Here is a 26,395-nt window from a genome sequence, read left to right as displayed (position 1 = left end):
GAACTATCTTATCATGTTCATAATTAACAAGGTTCACAAGGTTCATGGGTGGGTGAGACTGTTGAAGGCTTTCCCCCAGCAGGTTATAAAAAAATATAGTAGACAAAGAATTGATACATCTGTAACATGGATCAATCCTGAAAACAATGCTAAGTGAAAGAAGCAGTTCATGAAGTCTAATGCAGCCTGAACACATTTATATTTAAATAGTCACCCAAAAATATTCCTCCATGCTCTGACACAACTAGATATAAAGCACAGTTATTGTAGTATGTGACCTCCCAGATCTCAGCTACGTAAGGCATCTTTGGAAGAGTAGAGATTTTATTAATGAGGCCTTATTTGTTGCAACGCTACCATTCTGCATAACTCTCCTTTATCAGTCATTCCCTACCCTAAATTTGACAAGTTAAAATGAATAACGCAATTCATAGATATTTGCTTTAGAGTGCAACACACTTTTCCTTATAGCTCTTAGTCATTTCCTGACATGTCTAAGAGCTGTTGAAATCTTCTAATGGGTGGTCATTTAATGAGTGGACCCTGGCCCCTCAAATACTTCCAGATCCTGTATTTTGTTTTTGTTTTTGTTTTTGTTTTGTTTGTTTGCTTGTTTTGTTTTTTGAGACAGGGTTTCTCTGTATGGCCCTGGCTGACCTGGAATTCACCTCGAACTCAGAAATTTGCCTGTCTCTGCCTCCCAAGTGCTGGGATTAAAGGTGAGCACCACCACCGCCTGGCAGATCCTGTATTTTTATTCAGGTCTTTGGTCAGAAAGACAATGAGAATATTATCAAATAATTATTTTGTGTGCTTTGTTTTCTTTTAATTGATGTAGGTAGTATCCTATCTCAGCATGTCTATTAATTTCATGGACCCAAACATTATCAGTCTGACAGAGCTCCATAATGAGAGCCACACTGTTGACAAACAGTAATAGCGGCAGTAAGATATGTTAGGAACTTAACTTTACTGATTGTGGAATCAATTATTCTTTTAAAAATCTGAGAGAATTGAATATAAATAGTAAATACATTAACAACTAGTATAACTCCATAGGTTGCTTTAACCCCATCATGTATTCTAGCTTTTTACTTAAAATATGATACTAACAAAGAAAAAGTTAAATAAATGCTTTCTTTGTATCATAACCAGTTGGAAACAGATAGAACGGACTGAAGGCAGTCAAGACTGTATCTCACTTAGTTGTTTCCACAAATTAAACCATTAGCCAAACTTCCAGAAACTTCTTCAACAATCTACATTTGCAGTTGCTCTTAAGGAGCTGAACCTTGTGTATTTGGAGCCAGAGTTATAGACTGGTCCTTGTAGATGAAGCACACATGTGCATTAGTGTGCTAGGGATCCACCTTTAGTTTTCATGTCACTTTGCATCTATAATTATTAGAATTTACAACCCTTTGCTGTTGATCAAAAGAGAGATGCTAGTGTTTCTTAATATGGTTAGTATGAATTTCTATTGAAGTACTATAAATTTGCTAATAGTGGTTGAAAATGGCATTAGATTTTAGAGTTGAAGATGCAGCTCACTGTTAAAGCACTTATTCCAACAGGAGACTGTCAGCCTTCATGGGTTAATACTGGTTATGCTTGAGAAGGTTATACTTATTCTAAAAGTTGCATCCTTCTTTTTATTCCTATGCCTTTGAGGTACTGACTTTGCAGCTCATTGAGCAAAATGCAATCCAAAGGGATTGTATCTGAATTCTCTTAAAAAACATTGATATTTTATTTCTAGTTTGTGATTTGCATAAATTTTTAGTATACAGACATATAAAATGTATGCAAGTATAGAAATTTACAAAATGAAAGTCAGAGTTTACAGTAACTTCTATTTCTTCTTAATCATTAGAATACAAGTACAATTGATATCCAGCAAAAGTTCCAATCTTTTAGAATTAGAGAGATTCTCATATTCAATCACCACAACCACAGATTTCCTCAGTCACCAGCTCTTAATCTAAATCACTGGTGAGGCATTGCTTGCTAACTTTTCAAATCCATATACAAAGCAGTTAATAGCGCCTACAATAATCATGCTATGTAGCAATGAGAAGCATATCTTTCCAGGCAGGTAGTAACTTGCAGGGTCAACAAGTGCTGAGGCTGGAGGATTATTTCAGGATTTGGTTCTTCTACCATGTGGACCCAAGATCAATCTCAAGTAATCATGTTTGGCGAGTGGCACATTTACCCATTGTACCATTTAACTGGACCCTCAAACAGTTATTACATGAATTAAAGCACAGTATGGTTCCATGGAGCTTTTTCTTCTCTGCTTAATCTTGGTTATCACTTACCCCTCTGCACTATTTAAAAATTTCCACTTGCCCCTAAATCAGATAGGGGACTAATATCCAATGTATATCTAAAGAACTCAAGAAGGTGGACTCCAGAAGATCAAATAACCCCATTAAAAATGGGGCTCAAAACTAAACAAAGAATTCTCACCTGAGGAATACCAAATGGCTGAGAAGCACCTGAAAAAAAATGCTCAACATCCTTAATCATCAGGGAAATGCAAATCAAAACAACACTGGAGAAAGAGGAACAATCCTCCATTGTTGGTGGGATTGCAAGCTTGTACAGCCACTCTGGAAATCAGTCTGGTGGTTTCTCAGAAAATTGGACATAGTATTACAGGAGGATCCCGCAATACCTCTTCTGGGCATATATCCAGAAGATGTTCCAACTGGTAATAAGGACACATGCTCCACTATGTTCATAGCAGCCTTATTTATAATAGCCAGAATCTGGAAAGAACCCAGATGCCCTTCAACAGAGGAATGGATACAGAAAATGTGGTACATTTACACAATGGAGCACTACTCAGCTATTAAAAAGAATGAATTAATGAAATTCCTAGGCAAATGGATGGACCTAGAGGGCATCATCCTGAGTGAGGTAACCCAATCACAAAAGAACTCACATGATATGTACTCACTGATAAGTGGATATTAGCCCAGAAACTTAGAATACCCAAGATACAAGTTACAAATTGCAAAACACATGAAACTCAAGAAGAAGGAAGACAAAAGTGTGGATACTTTGCCCCTTCTTAGAATTGGGAACAACACACCCATGGAAGAAGTTACAAAGACAAAGTTTTGAGCTAAGACGAAAGGATGGATGATCTAGAGACTGCCATACCCGGCGATCCATCCCACAATCAGCCTCCAAACGGTGACATCATTGCATACACCAGCAAGATTTGCTGAAAGAACCCTGATATAGCTGTCTCTTGTGAGGCTATACCGGTGCCTGGCAAACACAGAAGTGGATGCTAAAAGTCAGCTATTGGATAGAACATAGGGCCCCCAATGGAGGAGCTAGAGAAAGTACCCAAGGAGCTGAAGGGTTCTGCAACCCTGTAGGTGGAACTGTTGTCTTAGTTAAGGTTTCATTGCTGTGAACAGACACCATGACCAAGGCAAGTCTTATAAAAAACAACATTTAATTGGGGCTGGCTTATGGGTTCAGAGGTTCAGTCCATTATCATCAAGGTGGGAGCATGGCAGTATCCAGGTAGGCATGGCGCAGGAGGAGCTGAGAGTTATATGTCTTCATCCAAAGGCTGCTAGTGGAAGACTAACCAGTAACCCCAGGGCTTGTGTGTCTAGCTGCATATGTAGCAGAAGATGGTCTAGTCAGCCATCACTGGGAAGAGAGACCCCTTGGTCTTGCAAACTTTATATGTCTCAGTACAGGGGAATGCCAGGGCCATGAAGTGGGATGGGGTGGGTATGGAAGTGGGGGTGGGGGACTTTTGGGATAGCAACTGAAATGTAAATGAAGAAAATACCTAATTAAAAAAATTTGGAAATGGAAAAAAAACAGAAAAAAGAAAAAGAAAAAGAAAATGTCTTGCAACATTACAAGGAATTGACACAAGTCTGTTCTGAGGGACATACAGTTACACATATGAGGCAAATGTCATTTTTGTATAATTTAATTGGGTTTTCTTCTTATATAGTCAGGAGGATTAGACATTCTGCTCCCTTCTTCCTTCAGTGCATCTTGGAGTTTCGACCCATAAGTTCTTGCACCCATAATTACATAACTTATCATAGACTCAGACTGTGGTGTTGTGAGGAAGCGAAGACATGTTACAGGCATATGAAACTCAGATGGGCTGTTGGGAGCAGCATCTGCCTGTACAGGTGTCAAGGCAGCTAAAATCAGAGCAATATGCAGGACAGCTAGCTTTAAGCTAAGGCACCAGTGTGGATGGAGTGGGCAGGGAAGGTGTGGAATGCTCAAGGTAAAGAATGACTTGGAACTAAAAGAGGGAGAATCAGAAGATCTGTGTGGAGATCGGGTACAGAGAGGTGGGGGCCTGATTGGGCAGATGTTAATGTCACTGTATGATGTTAACACTGTATACCCACTTGAATGAATAGGAAAATTTCATAATGTAATGGGAAAAAAATTTCCACTTGCAGGCTCCTCCCCATCTGCTTTCATAGAACATATATTCTGCCCTCCCACTTACCTTGAGATCTGTCTTTTTTTTTTCTTCTTCCCTTTTATAGTCCCATTACTGCTTTCTGGACTTTACAGGCCCTTCATATTAAACACATTTGTCTGGAACTCCATAGCTATGACCCACATGTAAGACAGAAGAGACACATGGATTCAAAGTATCCATTTTTCTTCCCAAATCTTCATTTGTTCTGCTGCTCATGTTCCCTAGACCTGAGCTGAGGTTCTAAGGCCTCCGAATCTCTGCAGCTGGTTGGAAGTTTGAACAGTGTTTCTTTTTCTCTTTTTCCTGCTTTTGCACTACTGCTTGTTTTGTTTTTCACACAGCTTCTCATTTAACTAGAAGAGGGGCTCTCAGATTCTGTCTCTGTCTCCCTGTTTCTCTCTCTGTCCCTCTCTATCTTGTCCTCTCCCACTGTGAGTGTGTGTGTGTGTGTGTGTGTGTGTGTGTGTGTGTGTGTGTGTGTGTGTGTGTGTGTGAGTTCCTATCCTCTCATCCTTTTATGTTCATAAAGACACAGTTCAGACCAGTTTAAGCACATAACTTGCTCTAAATTCCAGTGTGGCCTCAAGGTGTTATCTCTACAAGACACTACTTTAAATAAGAGTTGACATCCTCCTAAGGGAAATGATTTTGGGGGAAAAGCACAGAGATCTGAAGAAAATGCATTCCAAACTGTCCATGTGTTGACTCCTCTTTACAGCAACTCTCAAGGAGAAACATTGTATATAGTTTAGAAAGGATGTATGCTACAATATCCCAGAGTGGTTCCACTTGCTAGCTTCTTGCCTGACATTCTCATGTTCTTCTGATAGATAGTGTATCTAAAGCTAGCAACAGCACATTTTTAAGAACATAGGAATTGCCACAAATGGGTCTGTGCCAAGGTATTTGGCATTTCTTTGCTGGGTGTAGCACCATAGCAGTGATCTATATCATGTTCACCTCTGTGGCTGAAGGTTTAGTGTGAGTGAGTGTGAGTGTGAGTGAGTGAGTGAGTGTGTGTGTGTGTTTCCAGCTCATGTTGTTTCTACATAGCTCAGGCTGATATCTTACTTGCTACTACTCTGTCCTCAGCTCTGTAGCATTCCCCTGTACAGAGGCATATAAAGTTTGCAAGACCTATTGGCCTCTCTTTCCAGTGATGGCCAACTAGGCCATCTTCTGATATATATACAGCTAGACACACGAGCTCTGGGAGGTACTGGTTAGATCATATTGTTGTTCCACCTATAGGGTTGCAGACCTCTTTAGCTCCTTGTGTACTTTCTCTAGCTCCTCCACTGGGGGCCCTGTGATCCATCCAATATCTGACTGTGAGCATCCACTTCTGTGTTTGCTAGGCCCTGGCATAGCCTCACAAGGGACAGCTATATCAGGGTCTTTTCAGCAAAATCTTGCTAGTGTGTGCAATGGTGTCCGCGTTTGGAGGCTGATTATGGGATGGATCCCTGGGTAGGGATGTCTCTAGGTGGTCCGTCCTTTCATCTCAGCTCCAATCTTTGTCTCTGTAACTCATTCCATGGGTGTGTTGTTCCCAATTCTAAGAAGGAGCAAAGTGTCCACACTTTGGTCTTCAATCTTCTTGATTTTCATGTGTTTTGCAAATTGTATCTTATATCTTGGGTATTCTAAGTTTCTGGACTATTATCCACTTATTAATGAGTACATATCATGTGAGTTCTTTTGTGATTGGGTTACCTCACTCAGGATGATGCCCTCCAGGTCCATCCATTTGCCTAGGAATTTCATTAATTCATTCTTTTTAATACCTGAGTAGTACTCCATTGTGTAAATGTACCACATTTTCTGTATCCATTCCTCTGTTGAGGGGCATCTGGGTTCTTTCCAGCTTCTGGCTATTATAAATAAGGCTTCTATGAACATAGTGGAGCATGTGTCCTTCTTATAGGTTGGAATATCTTCTGGATAGATGCCCAGGAGAGGTATTGCGGGATACTCCGGTATACTATTTCCAATTTTCTGAGAAACCACCAGACTGATTTCCAGAGTGGTTGTACAAGCTTGCAATCCTACCAACAATGGAGGATTGTTCCTCTTTCTCCACATACTTGCCAGCATCTGCTGTTACCTGAATTTTTGATCTTAGCCATTCTGACTGGTGTGAGGTGGAATCTCAGGGTTGTTTTGATTTGCATTTCCCTGATGATTAAGGATGCTGAACATTTTTTCAGGTGCTTCTTAGCCATTCAGTATTCCTCAGGTGAGAATTCTTTGTTTAGTTTTGAGACCCATTTTTAATGAGGTTATTTGATTTTCTGGAGTCCACCTTCTTGAGTTCTTTATATATGTTGGATATTAGTCCCCTGTCTGATTTAGGATAGGTAAAGATTCTTTTCCAATCTGTTGGTGGCCTTTTTGTCTTATTGAGAGCCTGCCGTTCTTTATTACACCTTGATGGTACACACCTCTGCTTACTAGAATCTTTAGGAAATTAAGTGATAGGACTAATATAATGACATTGACAAGGTACACCATCTGGCAGTCACGGGAAACTCACTAATACAGGACTCATGCAGGCAATTTCAACTGCTCCAAAAACTTGACTGGTAGGTTGCCTTTGCAATACACCAGCTGGGTACTATCCTGTAACCCTCTATCCTTCTATTCTCTTTTGAGCAAAATAGAGTGACAAAGACAATAGTAGCAGACTAGCGCTCAAGCTAAGATGGATGCTATTGATAGACTTTCTCTGAGAGATAAACTTCACAGAATCAGCTGGAAACTGAAGGAAAGAGATTATTATTATTATTATTATTATTATTATTATTATTATTATTTTCTTTATTTACATTTCAAATGTTGTCCCCTTTCCTAGTTTCCTCTCTGTAAATAGAGGCATAGAGGAAGAAAGAGTTTTATTTAGCTGGTTTTCAGGTAATAAGTGTGGGGATAGGAACTCTCCACCTTAATCTCTACCCTGTCATCCAAACACTGTCCCTTTAACTATGTAAGAAAACCCATGTGTAGACCTCAAGAAATCAGAAATCAGGGGTTTGTGGTGTGGGGTACATGTTATATACCAATAGATCTTTTTAAATGGCCCAACAAACATTTGAGTGAAATAATAAAAATGTTACCATTTTGTGGGGTAGTGGGCTGTGCACAGACAGCCTGGTCTCCAGTCGAACAAAGGTCTGGAACCCCAGAGACTAGATGGATGGTGATTTCCACCTACATGGGACGGAAGGTGTTCCATCATGTCTCCTGGCCTTCTGGCTCCTGTCAAAGTTACCATCCCCACAGCCCCCACAGGAGAGGTGTGTGGCTATCAGTCACGTAGGAGCAGCACCAAGCCTTCCCACAAATGAGAGGTACCTGCTGTCGAACCCTGAATCACCCCAAAAACTGTATATAAATCCTATCCAGGGAATTAAAGGTGCTCGAGAACTACTCTGTCATCTGAGTGTTATGTTCCAAGAGCTGTAACATTTGGGAAGAGATCTTCTCTCCATCTGAGGTTCCACTGCACTCCTCACTCAATAGTCGGCTTCTCCTTGGCCCAGCCCAACCCAACTCAGTGCAAAGCAGCTCAGAGTTACTGAGTGACCTGGAAGGCATGGCAGAAACTTCATCTTTGCCTGCAATCACTTCCCTTGGCTGGAACCCTGGCATTAGGCCTGGCCAGAGATCTCCATGGAAAACCTCTGGTACCCAGACCCACATCATTGAGGATCACTTCTGGTGGACATGTTATATAGCAGCCTGAAGAAACAAGAGCCATAAATATACTTATTAACTAAATCCAATTCATGAAATGAAACCACCAGCAACAGGAGAATCAGAAGTGGAGAGGTAGGCCTACCCAAAGATTTCTCAGAGTCAATTGTTAAAGGACAAACAACTCTCGTTCTGTGTCCTTGTTCAGGAGTAGCCTCAATAAGAATGATCTAGCTCTATAAGCGGCATGTGGTGGCAAGATGCCTCACAGGAAATTCTCAGCTCCCAGGCATGGGTCATTGGGCTTCTTGCCTCACAGGCACAACAGCCGGCATCATGGGAAAATTAAGAGCCTCCCCAAGGATGACCCTTCCAAGCCTGTTCACCTCACAGCTTTTCTAGGCTACAAGGGTGCCATGACCCACATCGTCTGGGAAGTTGACAGGCCAGGATCTAAGGTGAACAAAAAAGAAGTTCTGGAGGCTGTGACCATTGTGGAAACCCCACCAATGGTGGTTGTGGGCATTGTAAGATATGTTGAAACCCCACGAGGCCTCTGGACCTTCATGACTATATTTGTTGAGCATATCAGTGATGAGTGTAAAAGGCAGTTCTATAAGAAGTGGCACAAATCTAAGAAGACGACTTTTACCAAGTACTGTGAGAAATGGCAGGATGACACAGGCAAGAAGCAGTTGGAAAATGACTTCAACAGCATGAAGAACTATTGCCAGGCCATTCGCATGATTGTTCACACTCAGATGAGTCTGCTTCCTCTGTGCCAGAAGGCACACTTGATGGAGATCCAGGTGAATGGAGGCACTGTGGCTGAGAATCAAGACTGGGCCCAAGAGAAGCTGGAGCAGCAGGTTCCTGTAAACCAGGTGTTGGGGCAGGATGGGATGATTGATGTCATCAGCGTGACAAAAGGCAAAGGATACAAAGGGGTGACCAGTTGTTGGCAGACAAAGAAACTACCCCAAAAGACCCATCGAGGTTTGCACAAAGTTGCCTGGATTAGAGCCTGGAACCCTGCCTGTGCAGCTTTCTCTATGGCTCGAGCTGGACAGAAAGGCTACCATCACTGAACAGAGATTATCAAGAAGATTTACAAGATTGGTCAAGGATGCCTCATTAAGGATGGTAAACTGATCAAGAACAATGCATCTACTGACTATGACCTGTCTGATAAGAGCATCAACCCACTGGGTGGCTTTGTCCATTATGGTGAGGTAACCAATGACTTCATCATGATCAAAGGCTGTGTGGTGGGGACCAAGAAGCGAGTGCTTACCCTTTTTAAGTCCTTACAGGTCCAGATCAAAAGTCAGGCCCTTGAGAAGATTGACCTGAAGTTCATTGACACCGCCTCCAAGTTTTGTCATGGTCATTTCCAGACCATGGAGGGGAATAAAGCATTCATGGGACCACTCAAGAAAGATATCATTGCCAAGGAGGAAGGTGATTGATTCCAGGATCACTTTGCACAGCTGGTGGGGTCTCAGCAATAAAATATTTCTAGAAAAAAAAAAAGAATGATTTAGGACTGGAGCCCATGCCTCCAGGGCATCAAGGTTGTGGTCTTTTTGGATCCATCTCTTGGGCTCTGGCTATCAGGGCTTATTCACCTGTTTCTGAGGTGTCCCATGCTCTCTTTGGCAACACAATTACACTTGGCTCTTTGATGACTGTGGCCATTTCCCCATGTAAATAATCTATATGATGCTGTATTTCTTCATAAACCTGCTTGGATTAAGCCAAATTAGTAAAAGATCTGAAGACACAGCTTCTATCTTCTCTATCCTTCTAAACTCCTGGCACCTCCCCATCAATAATTTGTCACTGATGTTGGATGTGCTGGTCCAGGTCAATCAGAAATAAAGAAAGGAAGGTTCAAAAACTCTCTGATGTCTCAGAAAGTGATGGCAGGTGGATGGCTTGCCAAAGCACTAATAATTATGCCTTCCTTAGAACTGCTACCACTGGGGTAGAAGCTGCAGTCTTCCTCCCTATATTGCCATGTAGAGAAAGTTGAGTTATAGTTGATTCCACTTCCCATGGCTAACTTAGTCACCATTCTACTGTTGTGAAGAGTCAGCATGGCCAAGGCAAGTCCTATGAAAGAATTTAATTGTGGGGTTGCTTACATTTTGGAGGATTAATCCCATAGTAAACATGGCAGAATGCATGATGTCAGGCTTGGTGCTGTATTTATCTGAAAACTGCATCCTAACAGAATGACCAGAGAGATGAAAAGGGACCAAAATGGGGTGTGAAAATCTCAAAGCCCACCTGCAGTGACACAATTCCTTCCAGAAGGTTGTATTTTTTCCACCAAGCCACACCACATAATCCTACTCTAATTGTCTCACTCCCTGAAGATTAAGCATATAGATACAGACACTTCTGTTGGGAATCTTTCTTCAAATCACCAAAATACCTTTGTTCGGAGTGCGGGAGAGATATAATCCTCAGTATAACCATCTAAACAGTGCCATGGATGGTGGTGTTTGGGGGGCATTGTTTTCTCAGTGAAATAGGAAAATTCTGATTACACATTTTTTTATGAGAAAGATGCTTTGGACAGTTGGGATGGCTCTTACTCTTTCGCATTCCTCAGACCTAACCTTAGTTCAGCTTCCAATTTACCTACTTCCCTTTACTATGACCATATCTGAGTCTCATTCCTTCCTTTTCCCCAGGGTGTACACTGGCATAGAGTCAAGAAATGAATTGATTATTCCAAGCGGCCTTCTCCAGGGGCCATAAGCAATCCTACTTGGTATTGTTATTCTCTCTCCTGACTGGCCAGATGTGCAAGCTTAGGAACCTTTTGGGAAACTCTATGTAGTAGCATACTATGATGACAAGCAATGTGATCAGAGGCCTATAGTTGCTTAGGCAGTGGGTACCAATGCCCTTTCTTTGCTCTGGTTTTAGGGATTGTAAGTTGTATCCTGGTACTCTGAGCCTCATGGATTTGGGAAGGGAAATTCTCCCTCAATGGAACGACTTCCATCCAAGACTGTTCTGCTCTTCATCTCCAGAAAGAAGCAAAGGACCTCAAATCTCAGCATGTACACCAGTAGGATCAGGCTGAACAGTTTCAAGCATTGTGTTTCAGTCCTCAGAGCCACCATACAAGGTACAGTCTGTTTTTTGAACAAATGGCACAATTGAGTCATGGTGAAGTCAACCTTGTGGATAAGAAGAAGGATTAACTCTGGCCCTTGGTAGAGCACTGATCTCGTATGATCAAGGCCCTGGATCTAACTATGGGAAATGAAAAAGAAATTTCAAACATAAAGACACACACAAACAATTTAGAACTACCAATGCAGCTACTTTCAACTTCCCTGTACCTTCCTGAAATGTTTCAAATGTAATATTGAAACTGAATATTTGTGGTGTCTTGAGTTCAAACATTCATTCATTGATTTAGGTTTCTGAGGAATGATGGGTACTCATCTAGTCTCAGTCCATTTAAGATTCACAAACATTGTCCCAGACAATGAGACCCATCTTTCTTCAGCATAGAGAAGATGAATCACTAGACTATGCACGTAGCAGTAAAGGGGCTTGATACAGCCAAACTTTGGCTCAGACCCTCTGGCCAGGCCCACTTGGATAATGTGCCTGCTTTTGCACAGTTGTCAGTCTTATCAGCAAGTGTCCTGTGAGCAAAAAAACCAAGAAGACTCCTCCAGTAAGAGTAAAAGATGCTTGTGACTGTCTGCAGTTAAGGTAGTAGAGTTCTCATAACTTGGGCCTTCATTTCTCCAGGCCCAGCTGTCCCCTGGCTTTGGCAGTGGCATATTGATGGGACTGTCTGTTCTAGAAAACACATGCTGGGATGTTAGAAAGGATGAGCTCTCAGCTTCCATAGTGATATCTCTTTTGGAGCCCTTACTTGAGGGCCTAGTACCAAATCAGGCCATATTCACAGATGGTTCTTTCTTTCCCACCACTGATAATCAGGCCTTTCTTTATTTTATTCATATTACTGTTGTTGATAGAGTCTCATGTTTCCCAGGCAGGCACAGAGTCATGATCCTTCTGCCCTATGTCCATGGTGTTGAAATAAGAGGCTTGTCACCACACCAGTAATCCAGCTGTCTCTTCTTTATTGGATGGTCTCTTCATTGATGCCCTTTCCTGCCTGTTGACACTTTAGGGACATTCCATGATGGTTAGCTGAATGAACAAATTAAGGGCAGAGGAAAATAGACTTGTTCACAGCTAACAGTAATGTAAGGAGCATGGAATAAGTGCCAAGTGATAGTGAGGTGTGCCACAGCTAACAGGGAAGGAAGAAGGGAAAGTCATTGTGTCCCTGCAGCTGGCACAACAGTGTCAATGCTCCTCCCTGCAGATCTCTGTCATTCAGAAAACATCAAAGTGGGGTGAGTATACTGTCATGGATAGATACAAGTTATACTCATGCGTTTGTAAGTAAAACCTTCCAGAACCTACAAAGCCTTTGTGGTCTCCTCTCTAGCAATATGCTGGCAGCTTCCCTTCACTCATTTTCTATCTTGAACCTGAAGGGAAGCTTGATTTCCCCATCGTTTAGCCAGGAATATCTATGTCACTAAACAATATATCGTTTAGAGTTACATGGTTGTGAAATTTGTTCTCAAAATAGTTATTGCATTTATTGATTTTTGCATGTATATATGTGCATGGGCAAGATTGTGCTATAGCATGTGTGTGGGGCCAAGGACAACATGCACTAGCAGGTTCTGTCATGCTACCACATCCATCCCTGGGATCAAACTCTAGCTGTCAATCCTGGCACACTCTGGACTCACTGAGTTACATTATCAACTCCCAGTTTGAAATTCTATGCATTTACTTCACTTTTGTGTTTAGATTTCATGTGTATATAACATGCTTGTTTGTTATAGAGTTTTACCTGTGTGGCTGCTCTGGTAACTGACTGCATCCTCCATTCTATTGTATAAGGAAAGCACAATTTATTTCGTAGTTCTCTAGTTGACAGTCATTTGAATTGTGTTCACCTTTGGTCACGAAAATGGTGTTTTCAATAAATCCTAGGCACACATTTCAAGAAAATATTGCTGGGTAAAGTTGTTGAGTTTAATTTTAGCATTAATGCCTCACTTTTCTGAATGAACTGTGTGTGCATCTGGGGATACTCAACTGTAGTTCAACTTAGTCCCTGGCATGGAACGCATCTGTTTCATCAGTTTAAGTTTAAAATAGAGCAGAATTACTTCACAGGAAGTAGATTCAACGTTACTTGCAACACCTAGTGCTAAATTAATGTTTTTTGAGTGATAGAAATCAAATAGCAAAATCTATCTATCTATCTATCTATCTATCTATCTATCTATCTATCTATATCTTGGTTCTGACCTCAACAACAAAGAAGCCCATGAACACAGGTCTCAAAGAAAACATGAATTCAGGTGTGAGTCCTGAACTGTTCTAGCACACTGGATGTCAAACACTGGCTCTTACCCACTGGAACTTCCTGTTGTTTATTAAACTTATTCTCATGATCCAAAACAGCAGAGAAAAGGAAACCAGAGGTAGGGAGCCAGAGATGAATGAGAACCCTCAATGGGCCTGGAGGAGTAAACTAACTCTCTAAAAATTTTCCAGGGGATATAGGCTCACATGCAACCCGCGGTGACATTTGTGTTTTCTTCAGAACAAGGATTTTTGATCCTGGGTTCCTGTTACTCCATGGAAGCCCAGAGCACACAATCAGTATTTTCAAGGAGGAAATCCAACATAAAGATGTCTGGATTACGGTTTACAAGGAATTCTGATATATCTCCAAGGTGAACACATAGGGCCATAGGCCAAGAGCAGCGAGGGTCAAAGTGGGGCTCCCTGGTCTCAGCACTGGCACTGCTTGGAACTTGTAAAAGGAAAATCATCCTGGTGACCCGAAGCCTAATTACCAAAATCCAGAGGGAAACATGCAAAAAAATGAAGGAAATTGGCACTGTCCCAGAGTCTAAGGCAGTAGACAAGAAAGGAGCAATGGTAAAATCTGTTCACAAACTTCGACAGACCAAGTGGCACCAGATCACTTCTGCTGTAGTCTGAGCAATCAGCACCAATGCTCATGATGATTAAGTATAAAGACTCACCATAAACTCACAATACCTAGCATATGACAGAAGCTAACACCTGTCAAGACCTCTTGAAATGTGTGCTGTGAGATCACACTCTAGTACCCTTATCCCCTGACTCCATGCGACAGGCTCTGCTTTTTATTTGGAGGAAGGGGATCAGAATACTTCCCACACAGTACATATACCTACTAACCAGGCATCAGTTCTGTCTCTTAGAAGAATATATAAAAATTAGTCTGGGGATGAGAATATGATTGAGGCACAACCTCTTGTGATCTGACAAATACTGGGGATGATGTTATGGTGTCAAAACAGAAAACAGAACTGGGCGTAATGCTTACATGTTCTTCAAATCACTGTTGCTATAATGATCCAGAATTGCATGCAGTTCATTCCTCTCATAGGTCATAATCTGAGGGTGAAATGGCAGTTTATCTGCCTTGTTCATCTCTGTATCCCGATCACTGGGGAAGAGCAGTGCAGATGATGCCTTCAAGATAGTCCTTTTAGGTAGAGTAGAGAAAAATAAGAGAGACCAGGAGAGACGATGCTAAGTCCCATGGAAAAGCCTGTGGAAAAGGAATGCATAAAACCTAAAGAAATGAAGGCAGGTCTACTCAGAAGAGGACAGGCCACAGAAGCAACAGAGCTTCTGGGACAGGGTCCTACAGGCCTACATCTGCAGCCAGGAGGTGGAGCTGACCCTCAGTCCTCCGAGCACCTTCCCTCCCAGAGGAGAGCTTGCCTCCAGGGAGTGCTTTAACCCCAGGACTCTCACCCGAGCTAGTATCTCGCCGGCAAGAATTCACTCGGACAACCAGATCCTTCTACGGCAAAGCTTTTATTGCTTCAACATAAGGAAGACCCCGAACCCAGAAAATGGTGCTGCTTATATAGCCCGCAGCGTGACGGTTCAGCACCTGATGTGGCGTGACAGCACCTGATTAGTTGCTCGCCCATCACCCCATTACTACGTCCCGAGATGGGCAGTGACTGGGCGTGAATTTACTCTTGCACTTGCGCATAAGGCTTGTTTACTAGTTAGGCTCAGTGGAAGCCGGCGCCATCTTATAATGGCGATTGCTAATGGCACGGCTCTCCACATTTCCCCCTTTTTATTTTATTAAAATTTGAGGCTGGTCTAGGCCTCTGCAGTCATGTCCATCTGCTGTGGTTACTGTCTTAGGTCATTCCTCCAATGTCACAGCCTTTCCTGTCATAGGTTAACCCTATCACCACCGGGTCCCATGTCTTAGGTTGGTCTGTACATGAGGAAAGTTGCCCATCTCTGGATAAGAAGTTAGACTCAGCCGGGCATGGTGGTGCACACTTTTAATCCCAGCACTGGAGAGGCAGAGGCAGGCCGATTTCTGAGTTGGAGGCCAGCCTGGTCTACAAATTGAGTTCCAGGACAGCCAGAGCTATATAGAAAAACCCTGTCTCGAAACCACCACCACCACCCCAAAAGAAGAAGTTAGACTCCAGAAAACCAAAGAACCCCATTAAAAAAGGGGTACAGAGCTAAACAATAATTCTCAACTGAGGAATACTGAATGGCTGAGACACCTAAAAAATGTTCAACATCCTTAATCATCAGGGAAATGCAAATCAAAACAACCGTAGATTCCACCTCAGGTCAGAATGGCTAAGATCAAAATTTCAGTTGACAGCAGATGCTGGCAAGGTTGTGGAGAAAGAGGAACACTCCTCCATTGTTGGTGGGATTGCAAGCTTGTACAACCACTCTGGAAATCAGTTTGGTAGTTCCTCAGAAAATTGGACATAGTACTACCAAAGGATCCAGCAATATTACTCCTGGGCATATACCCAGAAGACGCTCCAACTTGTAACAAGGTCACATGCTCCACTATGTTCATAGCAGCCTTATTTATAATATCCAGAAGCTGGAAAGAACCTAGATGTCCCTCAACAGAGTAATGGATATAGAAAATGTGGTACATTTACAAAGCTATTAAAAACAATGAATTTATGAAGTTCTTAGGCAAATGGATGGATCTGGAGGACATCTTCCTAAGTGTGGTAACCCAATCACAAAGAAACACACATGATATGTACTTACTGATAAGTGGATATTAGCCCAGATGCTCAGAGTACCCAAAATACAATTTGCAAAACACATGAAACTCAAGAAGAAGGAAGACCAAAGCTTGGATCCCCAATGAATGAGCTAGAGGAAGTATCCAAGGAGCTGAATGTGTTTGCAGCCCCATAGGAAGAACAACAATATGAACTAACCAGTAACCCCAGAGCTCCCTGGGACTAAACCACCAATCAAAGAAAGCTCACGGTGGGTCTCATGGCTCTAGCTGCATATGTAGCAGAGAATGGCCTAGTCGGTTATCAATGGGAGGAGAGGCCCTGGGTCCTGTGAAGGTTCTATGCCCCAGAATAGGGGAATGCCAGGGCAAAGAAGGAGGAAGGTTATCTTGGGGATCAGGGGCAGCGGGGGGGATAGGGGATTTTCAGAGGGGATACTAGGAAAGGGAATAACATTTGAAATTTAATAAAGAAAATATCTAATAATAAAAAAGAAGTTGCATAGTGGGGAAAAAACCCTAAAGAAACACCGAATGACCAGGGCAGCATGCTTCAAGCTGGAGCCTATAAGGCTGATTTCTTCCCAGGAACTCACAGCTACAGAGCCCCAAAACTAGAAGACATATCTCCAGACCATTTACTTCAGGAAGCTTGTCATCCATCCCTTGCTCAGGACTTTCTGTGCCAACCACAGAACTCTTGTTTCTTGCTGTTTTACTCTGAAAGCAAAGGCTGGATTCCTTCTGCCTCTCTCTGCTCTTGCTAGGCTCTCCATTCTCTCTCTGAAGCAGCTTGTTCAGTCTGGCCTACATATTTATGGGTAACCTTATGTGCAACAAACAAATGCCCCAGAATAGTTGATGGCATCACAACACTGTTGGCATCACAGAGGATGCTAAGGCTCTCCAGGATACAAGACAATGTCCAGTGAAGGAGCTGTTAGGGTCATCACCAGGAGCCTACACGTAGTTAGCTTTTCCACAATTTAACATACCTTTCCACAGGCCTTCCCCGAGACCCAGAAAAAGTCTTTAGCATCCCCTTCTACCAAAAAAGTGTGAAATCTCTGCTACATTAGAATCATGTCATTACTTCATGTGGGAAGGTGGACACTCACTTTTCCCACACAGCCCAGCTCTTGCCCTCCTTAATTCCTCTAATCAGGATGATGAGAAAAGTTGCTAGGAAGTTGGATCAGGATAATGCATATCAAAAGCCAGTCACCTGACATATACAAGGACAAAAGGAAGATCCTCAGGGCCCGTAAAATGTGTCAGGGTGGGGGGGCCTGTGTGTGACAAAGATGTGTCACATAAGATGGAGATTTCCCTCAAAGCTTCAACAGAATAAATTCCAATCGTTATGATGTTAGAAAAGGTGGGCTCAGGCAGTGACAGGTCAGGCTGGAGATACCTAAGGACTGGCAGACACAAGCTTAGCCCTCTGATACAAGGAGCAAACACTGGCAGAAAGAGTGATGGTCCAAACCTGCATTTGAATTTGAGGAAAGATGCCTGGCTAGGAAGAGGTCAGGCATTCAGAACTATAAAGTGTCATTGGCAGGTTTGATATCACACTGGTAGACAGTGTGATGTAAAGAGTTAGAACCTCTGGCTTTGACCAGGGGATTTTTTTCTCCTTGTCATTTGTGACAACAAAGCTCTTTATCATCTCCACTTTCCAATAGCTCTCTGGTTTATTAGAAACTTTTTAATCTATGGGGGAATTTAAGGTTCAATTTCCAAGCACTGCTAGAAGAGGCTCTTTCCATTCTGAGGTTCATAGTGAGGAAGATAAGAAAAAAAAAGGATGACGAGAATTTAGAATTGTTTGATACAGAGCCAGCAGGATGAATCCTCTGAAATGAACAAGCATCTGGAGAAGATTCTAGGACTATACACTCTTTGAGTGGGTGTTCAAAGGAAATCACATACATAGTGATGAGAATTTCCCCCAAATCCTCATCAGAACTCACTACAGCTTTGAGGATGTTAGTGAAGTTATGATAAGCTACTCATAGGTCTAGCTGGATCCATGTGAGTCCTGAATCAGCCCAAGTGATCCCTCAGCCATCAGAAGCAAACAATCCCAGGAAGAGTATGTTGGCCCATATGTTGAATCAAGGAGCTGAGGACAGAGTAGTAGCAAGTAAGATATCAGCCTGAGCTATGTAGAAACAACATGAGCTGGAAACACACACACACTCACTCACTCACTCACTCACACTCACACTCACTCACACTAAACCCTCAGCCACAGAGGTGAACATGATATAGATCACTGCTATGGTGCTACACCCAGCAAAGAAATGCCAAATGCCTTGGCACAGACCCATTTGTGGCAATTCCTATGTTCTTAAAAATGTGCTGTTGCTAGCTTTAGATACACTATCTATCAGAAGAACATGAGAATGTCAGGCAAGAAGCTAGCAAGTGGAACCACTCTGGGATATTGTAGCATACATCCTTTCTAAACTATATACAATGTTTCTCCTTGAGAGTTGCTGTAAAGAGGAGTCAACACATGGACAGTTTGGAATGCATTTTCTTCAGATCTCTGTGCTTTTCCCCCAAAATCATTTCCCTTAGGAGGATGTCAACTCTTATTTAAAGTAGTGTCTTGTAGAGATAACACCTTCAGGTCACACTGGAATTTAGAAGCAAGTTATGTGCTTAAACTGGTCTGAACCGTGTCTTTATGAACATAAAAGGATGAGAGGATAGGAACTCACACACACACACACACACACACACACACACACACACACACACACACACACAGTGGGAGAGGACAAGAAAGAGAGGGACAGAGAGAGAAGCAGGGAGACAGAGACAGAATCTGAGAGTCCCTCTTCTAGTTTAATGAGAAGCTGTGTGAAAAACAAAACAAGCAGTAGTGCAAAAGCAGGAAAAAGAGAAAAAGAAACACTGTTCAAACTTCCAACCAGCTGCAGAGATTCGGAGGCCTTAGAAACTCAGCTCAGGTCTAGGGAACATGAGCAGCGGAACAAATGAAGATTTGGGAAGAAAAATGGATACTTAGAATGGACAGAATGATTATGTGTCTCTTCTGTCTTACATGTAGGTCATAGCTATGGAGTTCCAGACAAATGTGTTTAATATGAAGGGCCTGTAAAGTCCAGAAAGCAGTAATGGGACTATGAAAGGGAAGAAAAAAAAAGAGACAGATCTCAAGGTAAGTGGGAGGGCAGAATATATGTTCTATGAAAGCAGATGGGGAGGAGCCTGCAAGTGGAAATTTTTTTCCCATTACATTATGAAATTTTCTTATTCATTCAAATGGGTACACAGTGTTAACATCATACAGTGACATTAACATCTGCCCAATCAGGCCCCCACCTCTCTGTACCCCTTCTCCACACAGATCTTCTGATTCTCCCTCTTTTAGTTCCAAGCCATTCTTTCCCTTGAGCATTCCACACCTTCCCTGCCCACTCCATCCACACTGGTGCCTCAGCTTAAAACTAGCTGTCCTGCATATTGCTCTGATTTTAGCTGCCTTGACACCTGTACAGGCAGGTGCTGCTCCCAACAGCCCATCTGAGTTTCATATGCCTGTAACATGTCTTTGCTTCCTCACAACACCACAGTCTGAGTCTATGATAATTTATGTAATTATGGGTGCAAGAACTTATGGGTCGAAACTCCAAGATGCACTGAAGGAAGAAGGGAGCAGAATGTCTAATCCTCCTGACTATATAAGAAGAAAACCCAATTAAATTATACAAAAATGACATTTGCCTCATATGTGTATGTCATATGTATGTCCCTCAGAACAGACTTGTGTCAATTCCTTGTAATGTTGCAAGATATTTTCTTTTTCTTTTTCTTTTTTCTGTTTTTTTTTCCATTTCCAAATTTTTTAATTAGGTATTTTCTTCATTTACATTTCAATTGCTATCCCAAAAGTCCCCCACCCCCACTTCCATACCCACCCCATCCCACTTCATGGCCCTGGCATTCCCCTGTACTGAGACATATAAAGTTTGCAAGACCAAGGGGTCTCTCTTCCCAGTGATGGCTGACTAGACCATCTTCTGCTACATATGCAGCTAGAGACACAAGCCCTGGGGTTACTGGTTAGTCTTCCACTAGCAGCCTTTGGATGAAGACATATAACTCTCAGCTCCTCCTGCGCCATGCCTAACTGGATACTGCCATGCTCCCACCTTGATGATAATGGACTGAACCTCTGAACCCATAAGCCAGCCCCAATTAAATGTTGTTTTTTATAAGACTTGCCTTGGTCATGGTGTCTGTTCACAGCAATGAAACCTTAACTAAGACAACAGTTCCACCTACAGGGTTGCAGACCCCTTCAGCTCCTTGGGTACTTTCTCTAGCTCCTCCATTGGGGGCCCTATGTTCTATCCAATAGCTGACATTTAGCATCCACTTCTGTGTTTGCCAGGCACCGGTATAGCCTTACAAGAGACAGCTATATCAGGGTTCTTTCAGCAAAATCTTGCTGGTGTATGCAATGGTGTCACCGTTTGGAGGCTGATTGTGGGATGGATCGCCGGGTATGGCAGTCTCTAGATGATCCATCCTTTCGTCTTAGCTCAAAACTTTGTCTTTGTAACTTCTTCCATGGGTGTGTTGTTCCCAATTCTAAGAAGGGGCAAAGTGTCCACACTTTGGTCTTCAATCTTCTTGATTTTCATGTGTTTTGCAAATTGTATCTTATATCTTGGGTATTCTAAGTTTCTGGACTATTATCCACTTATTAATGAGTACATATCATGTGAGTTCTTTTGTGATTGGGTTACCTCACTCAGGATGATGCCCTCCAGGTCCATCCATTTGCCTAGGAATTTCATTAATTCATTCTTTTTAATAGCTGAGTATGGTTCATTGTGTAAATGTACCACATTTTCTGTATCCATTCCTCTGTTGAAGGGCATCTGGGTTCCTTCCAGCTTCTGGCTATTATAAATAAGGCTGCTATGAACATAGTGGAGCATGTGTCCTTATTACCAGTTGGAACATCTTCTGGATATATGCCCAGGAGAGGTATTGCGGGATCCTCCAGTAATACTATGTCCAATTTTCTGAAAAACCACCAGACTGATTTCCAGAGTGGCTGTACAAGCTTGCAATCCCACCAACAATGGAGGATTGTTCCTCTTTCTCCACATCCTCGCCAGCATCTGCTGTTACATCAATTTTTGATCTTAGCCGTTCTGACTGGTGTGAGGTGGAATCTCAGGGTTGTTTTGATTTGCATTTCCCTGATGATTAAGGATGTTGAGCATTTTTTTTTCAGGTGCTTCTCAGCCATTTGGTATTCCTCAGGTGAGAATTCTTTGTTTAGTTTTGAGCCCCATTTTTAATGGGGTTATTTGATCTTCTGGAGTCCACCTTCTTGAGTTCTTTAGATATACATTGGATATTAGTCCCCTATCTGATTTAGGGGCAAGTGGAAATTTTTAAACAGTGCAGACGGGTAAGTGATAACCAAGACTAAGCAGAGAAGAAAAAGCTCCATGGAACCATACTGTGCTTTAATTCATGTAATAACTGTTTGAGGGTCCAGTTAAATGGTACAATGGGTAAATGTGCCACTCGCCAAACATGATTACTTGAGATTGATCTTGGGTCCACATGGTAGAAGAACCAAATCCTGAAATAATCCTCCAGCCTCAGCACTTGTTGACCCTGCAAGTTACTACCTGCCTGGAAAGATATGCTTCTCATTGCTACATAGCATGATTATTGTAGGCGCTATTAACTGCTTTGTATATGGATTTGAAAAGTTAGCAAGCAATGCCTCACCAGTGATTTAGATTAAGAGCTGGTGACTGAGGAAATCTGTGGTTGTGGTGATTGAATATGAGAATCTCTCTAATTCTAAAAGATTGGAACTTTTGCTGGATATCAATTGTACTTGTATTCTAATGATTAAGAAGAAATAGAAGTTACTGTAAACTCTGACTTTCATTTTGTAAATTTCTATACTTGCATACATTTTATATGTCTGTATACTAAAATTTATGCAAATCACAAACTAGAAATAAAATATCAATGTTTTTTAATGAGAATTCAGTTACAATCCCTTTGGGTTGCATTTTGCTCAAAGGCATAAGAATAAAAAGAAGGATGCAACTTTTAGAATAAGTATAACCTTCTCAAGCATAACCAGTATTAACCCATGAAGGCTGACATTCTCCTGTTGGAATAAGTGCTTTAACAGTGAGCTGCATCTTCAACTCTAAAATCTAATGCCATTTTCAACCACTATTAGCAAATTTATAGTACTTCAATAGAAATCCATACTAACCATATTAAGAAACACTAGCATCTCTCTTTTGATCAACAGCAAAGGGTTGTAAATTCTAATAATTATAGATGCAAAGTGACATGAAAACTAAAGGTGGATCCCTAGCACACTAATGCACATGTGTGCTTCATCTACAAGGACCAGTCTATAACTCTGGCTCCAAATACACAAGGTTCAGCTCCTTAAGAGCAACTGCAAATGTAGATTGTTGAAGAAGTTTCTGGAAGTTTGGCTAATGGTTTAATTTGTGGAAACAACTAAGTGAGATACAGTCTTGACTGCCTTCAGTCCGTTCTATCTGTTTCCAACTGGTTATGATACAAAGAAAGCATTTATTTAACTTTTTCTTTGTTAGTATCATATTTTTAGTAAAAAGCTAGAATACATGATGGGGTTAAAGCAACCTATGGAGTTATACTAGTTGTTAATGTATTTACTATTTATATTCAATTCTCTCAGATTTTTAAAAGAATAATTGATTCCACAATCAGTAAAGTTAAGTTCCTAACATATCTTACTGCCCCTATTACTGTTTGTCAACAGTGTGGCTCTCATTATGGAGCTCTGTCAGACTGATAATGTTTGGGTCCATGAAATTAATAGACATGCTGAGATAGGATACTACCTACATCAATTAAAAGAAAACAAAGCACACAAAATAATTATTTGATAATATTCTCATTGTCTTTCTGACCAAAGACCTGAATAAAAATACAGGATCTGCCAGGCGGTGGTGGTGCTCACCTTTAATCCCAGCACTTGGGAGGCAGAGACAGGCAAATTTCTGAGTTCGAGGTGAATTCCAGGTCAGCCAGGGCCATACAGAGAAACCCTGTCTCAAAAAACAAAACAAGCAAACAAACAAAACAAAAACAAAAACAAAAACAAAATACAGGATCTGGAAGTATTTGAGGGGCCAGGGTCCACTCATTAAATGACCACCCATTAGAAGATTTCAACAGCTCTTAGACATGTCAGGAAATGACTAAGAGCTATAAGGAAAAGTGTGTTGCACTCTAAAGCAAATATCTATGAATTGCGTTATTCATTTTAACTTGTCAAATTTAGGGTAGGGAATGACTGATAAAGGAGAGTTATGCAGAATGGTAGCGTTGCAACAAATAAGGCCTCATTAATAAAATCTCTACTCTTCCAAAGATGCCTTACGTAGCTGAGATCTGGGAGGTCACATACTACAATAACTGTGCTTTATATCTAGTTGTGTCAGAGCATGGAGGAATATTTTTGGGTGACTATTTAAATATAAATGTGTTCAGGCTGCATTAGACTTCATGAACTGCTTCTTTCACTTAGCATTGTTTTCAGGATTGATCCATGTTACAGATGTATCAATTCTTTGTCTACTATATTTTTTTATAACCTGCTGGGGGAAAGCCTTCAACAGTCTCACCCACCCATGAACCTTGTGAACCTTGTTAATTATGAACATGATAAGATAGTTCCATAGTCCCATAGATAATTTTAGACCCATTAGTAAACAGGTGGTAAAATATGTACATCTGCATATATAAAATGGATTTAAATGGAGTTACTCTATACTGACAAGAGAGTTTCTCACCCAAAAATTTATCTAGTAAAAATGTCCCATAGATACAATCCCTTCAAAAATATGGAATAATCCCATGGCTCATGGTTAGCCTCCAAAACTCAATGTTAAGGTCCTTTTGCTGAAGACATTATATCCTTGAGTCATAGGACATGGAGAACTCAATCTGGTACTAACCTGGAAGGTTCATCCCTGCCTGATAACATTCACAATATTAGGATATGGCCTTCATGCTAACAGTGAGAAAATAATCAACCATTTCCTCAACAGTGAACCCTGTGATTAACAATGTTCCTCAGCCAGCAAATCACGATCCCAAGTGAAATAGTAGTGTGAATGTTATGGGAGTAACCAACCCTTTCCACACTAGATTCAAAGTTCCACATTTATTTATGTTGATGTTGACTGGGCTAAATATGTATGTGTAGGACATAGCCCCTAGGGGAGATCTGGCTACTATTTGCCCACTGTAAATAAATAGTATTGTTTTCTAAGTTTCATTTCTAGACACATAAAATAGTATAGCTCTAGGTAATCATCAGAAAAGAGTCTCTGTCAGTCAAATCTGTTTTTCCCTTGGGCATATCTAGGCACCATTGTACCCCAGGCTTGACTGGAAAGAATGATGAGTAGCCAGTTAGGATACCAAGATCTTGGTTGGTGTAAGTGTGGGAGAAATAGTCTTCTCTTGAGACGGTTTTCAGTGAAACAGATCTCCTTAAATTGGAGTGAACATGTAGGTAGGGGCTTTCAGGGTAACTGCATTATTCTCCAGTGCAAATGTGCTGTGAATGTTTCATTTGCATGAAGAACTCCATGTGTTGGCTGGTCCTGTCATAATAGAGTGAAAGGAAGTTTAACCTGTAATCTAGTCACCAGAGTAAATGATTACCTCAAGGGTGGTGGAGGTAGGTGTTGTAAGTGAGCTGGAACATGCAGGCTCAGACAAGGAGGACACAATGCTCCTAGTGTTGTATTCAGGATAATATTTTCAGGGATTGGACATGTTTCAAACTCACTCTTGTGTCAGACTTTCTCTGTAAGTTGTACACCTTTCTGGTCCTATACTTCTCCTAACAGTGTATAACAGTTATTAGAGTCCTAAAAGACCACTTGATCAATGTACAGAGAATATGGGTCTGTGGAGTTCTCAGCTTACATGACCCGGCTATATCACAACCTCATACTACAAAGCGATGGAGTTATGGCAGAAAAAGGTAGAGGAAATTTTTGAGATGCAGAGGTAAGGATGTCCAAACCAAAACAGTATTTATCTGTTATGATAGGGTTGCTGCACACATTACTTCATAGCAATTGTACCTGCATGCCCAAAAGGTGAGCAAGATCTGGGCAATGAACATCTCAGCATTAACAAGGGAGAGGCTCATGCAGGACCATCCTTAGGTAAGGACTTGCTGGCAAATGGTGGCTGCTGAGGAGAAGAGAGCCAGTTTTCTTTGGGGATACATCCCTGAGAGGCTACTCATGCTCCAGTAGATTTTGCTAATTCTATCCATGCTAAGTGGGCTCTGTTATCTTCTTTAAAAATACATAGTGTGTAAAGGAATAGTGGTTACAGATAGGAATGAATTGAGGGAAGTAAAGTGTGGTGTTTTAGATAAAAATGTATTATGTGACTGTAAATAACATTTTGAAACATTAAAATAAATACAAAAGAAGTAGGCATGCTCTCCTCAACGATAAAGACAGAACAACAGACACAGAACTTAATGACTGTTGGAGCTATGAAGAATTACTAGGACCCAAAACTTCCCCAATTCAGGATTTCAGTACAATTTACCACCTGGTCCTAATTAGGATGAGATACCAGCTGATAGTGTGGAGTAATTCCAAGATGAGGTGGTTGGAATAGGCATGGCCTGCATGGACTTGTGTGTTTGAATGCTTGACCCATTGAGAATGGCTCTACTAAGAGGTGTGGTCTTGTTGCACTAGGTGTAGCCTTGTTAGAGGAAGTGTGTAACTGGAAGAGGGCTTCAAGGTCTGATATATGCTCAAGCCTGGTATAACCCAATCTCTTTCTGCTACTTGCAGATCAAAATTTAGAGCTCTCAGGTCCTCCAGCTCGATTTCTGCCTGCACACTGCCATGCTCCCCACCATGATGATAATGGACTAAACTTCTGCACTGTAAACCAGCCTCAATAAAATTTTT

The 26,395-nt window shown here is 41.5% G+C and overlaps 1 pseudogene; it reads left to right on the top strand.

The window, feature by feature from the left end:
- Window positions 8,420-9,706, top strand: Gm8323 (predicted gene 8323; annotated as a pseudogene).

This window comes from Mus musculus, chromosome 14, assembly GCF_000001635.26.
Source record: "Mus musculus strain C57BL/6J chromosome 14, GRCm38.p6 C57BL/6J".
NCBI classification, from domain to species: Eukaryota; Metazoa; Chordata; class Mammalia; order Rodentia; family Muridae; genus Mus; species Mus musculus.
This window is presented reverse-complemented; position numbering and strand designations above follow the sequence as displayed.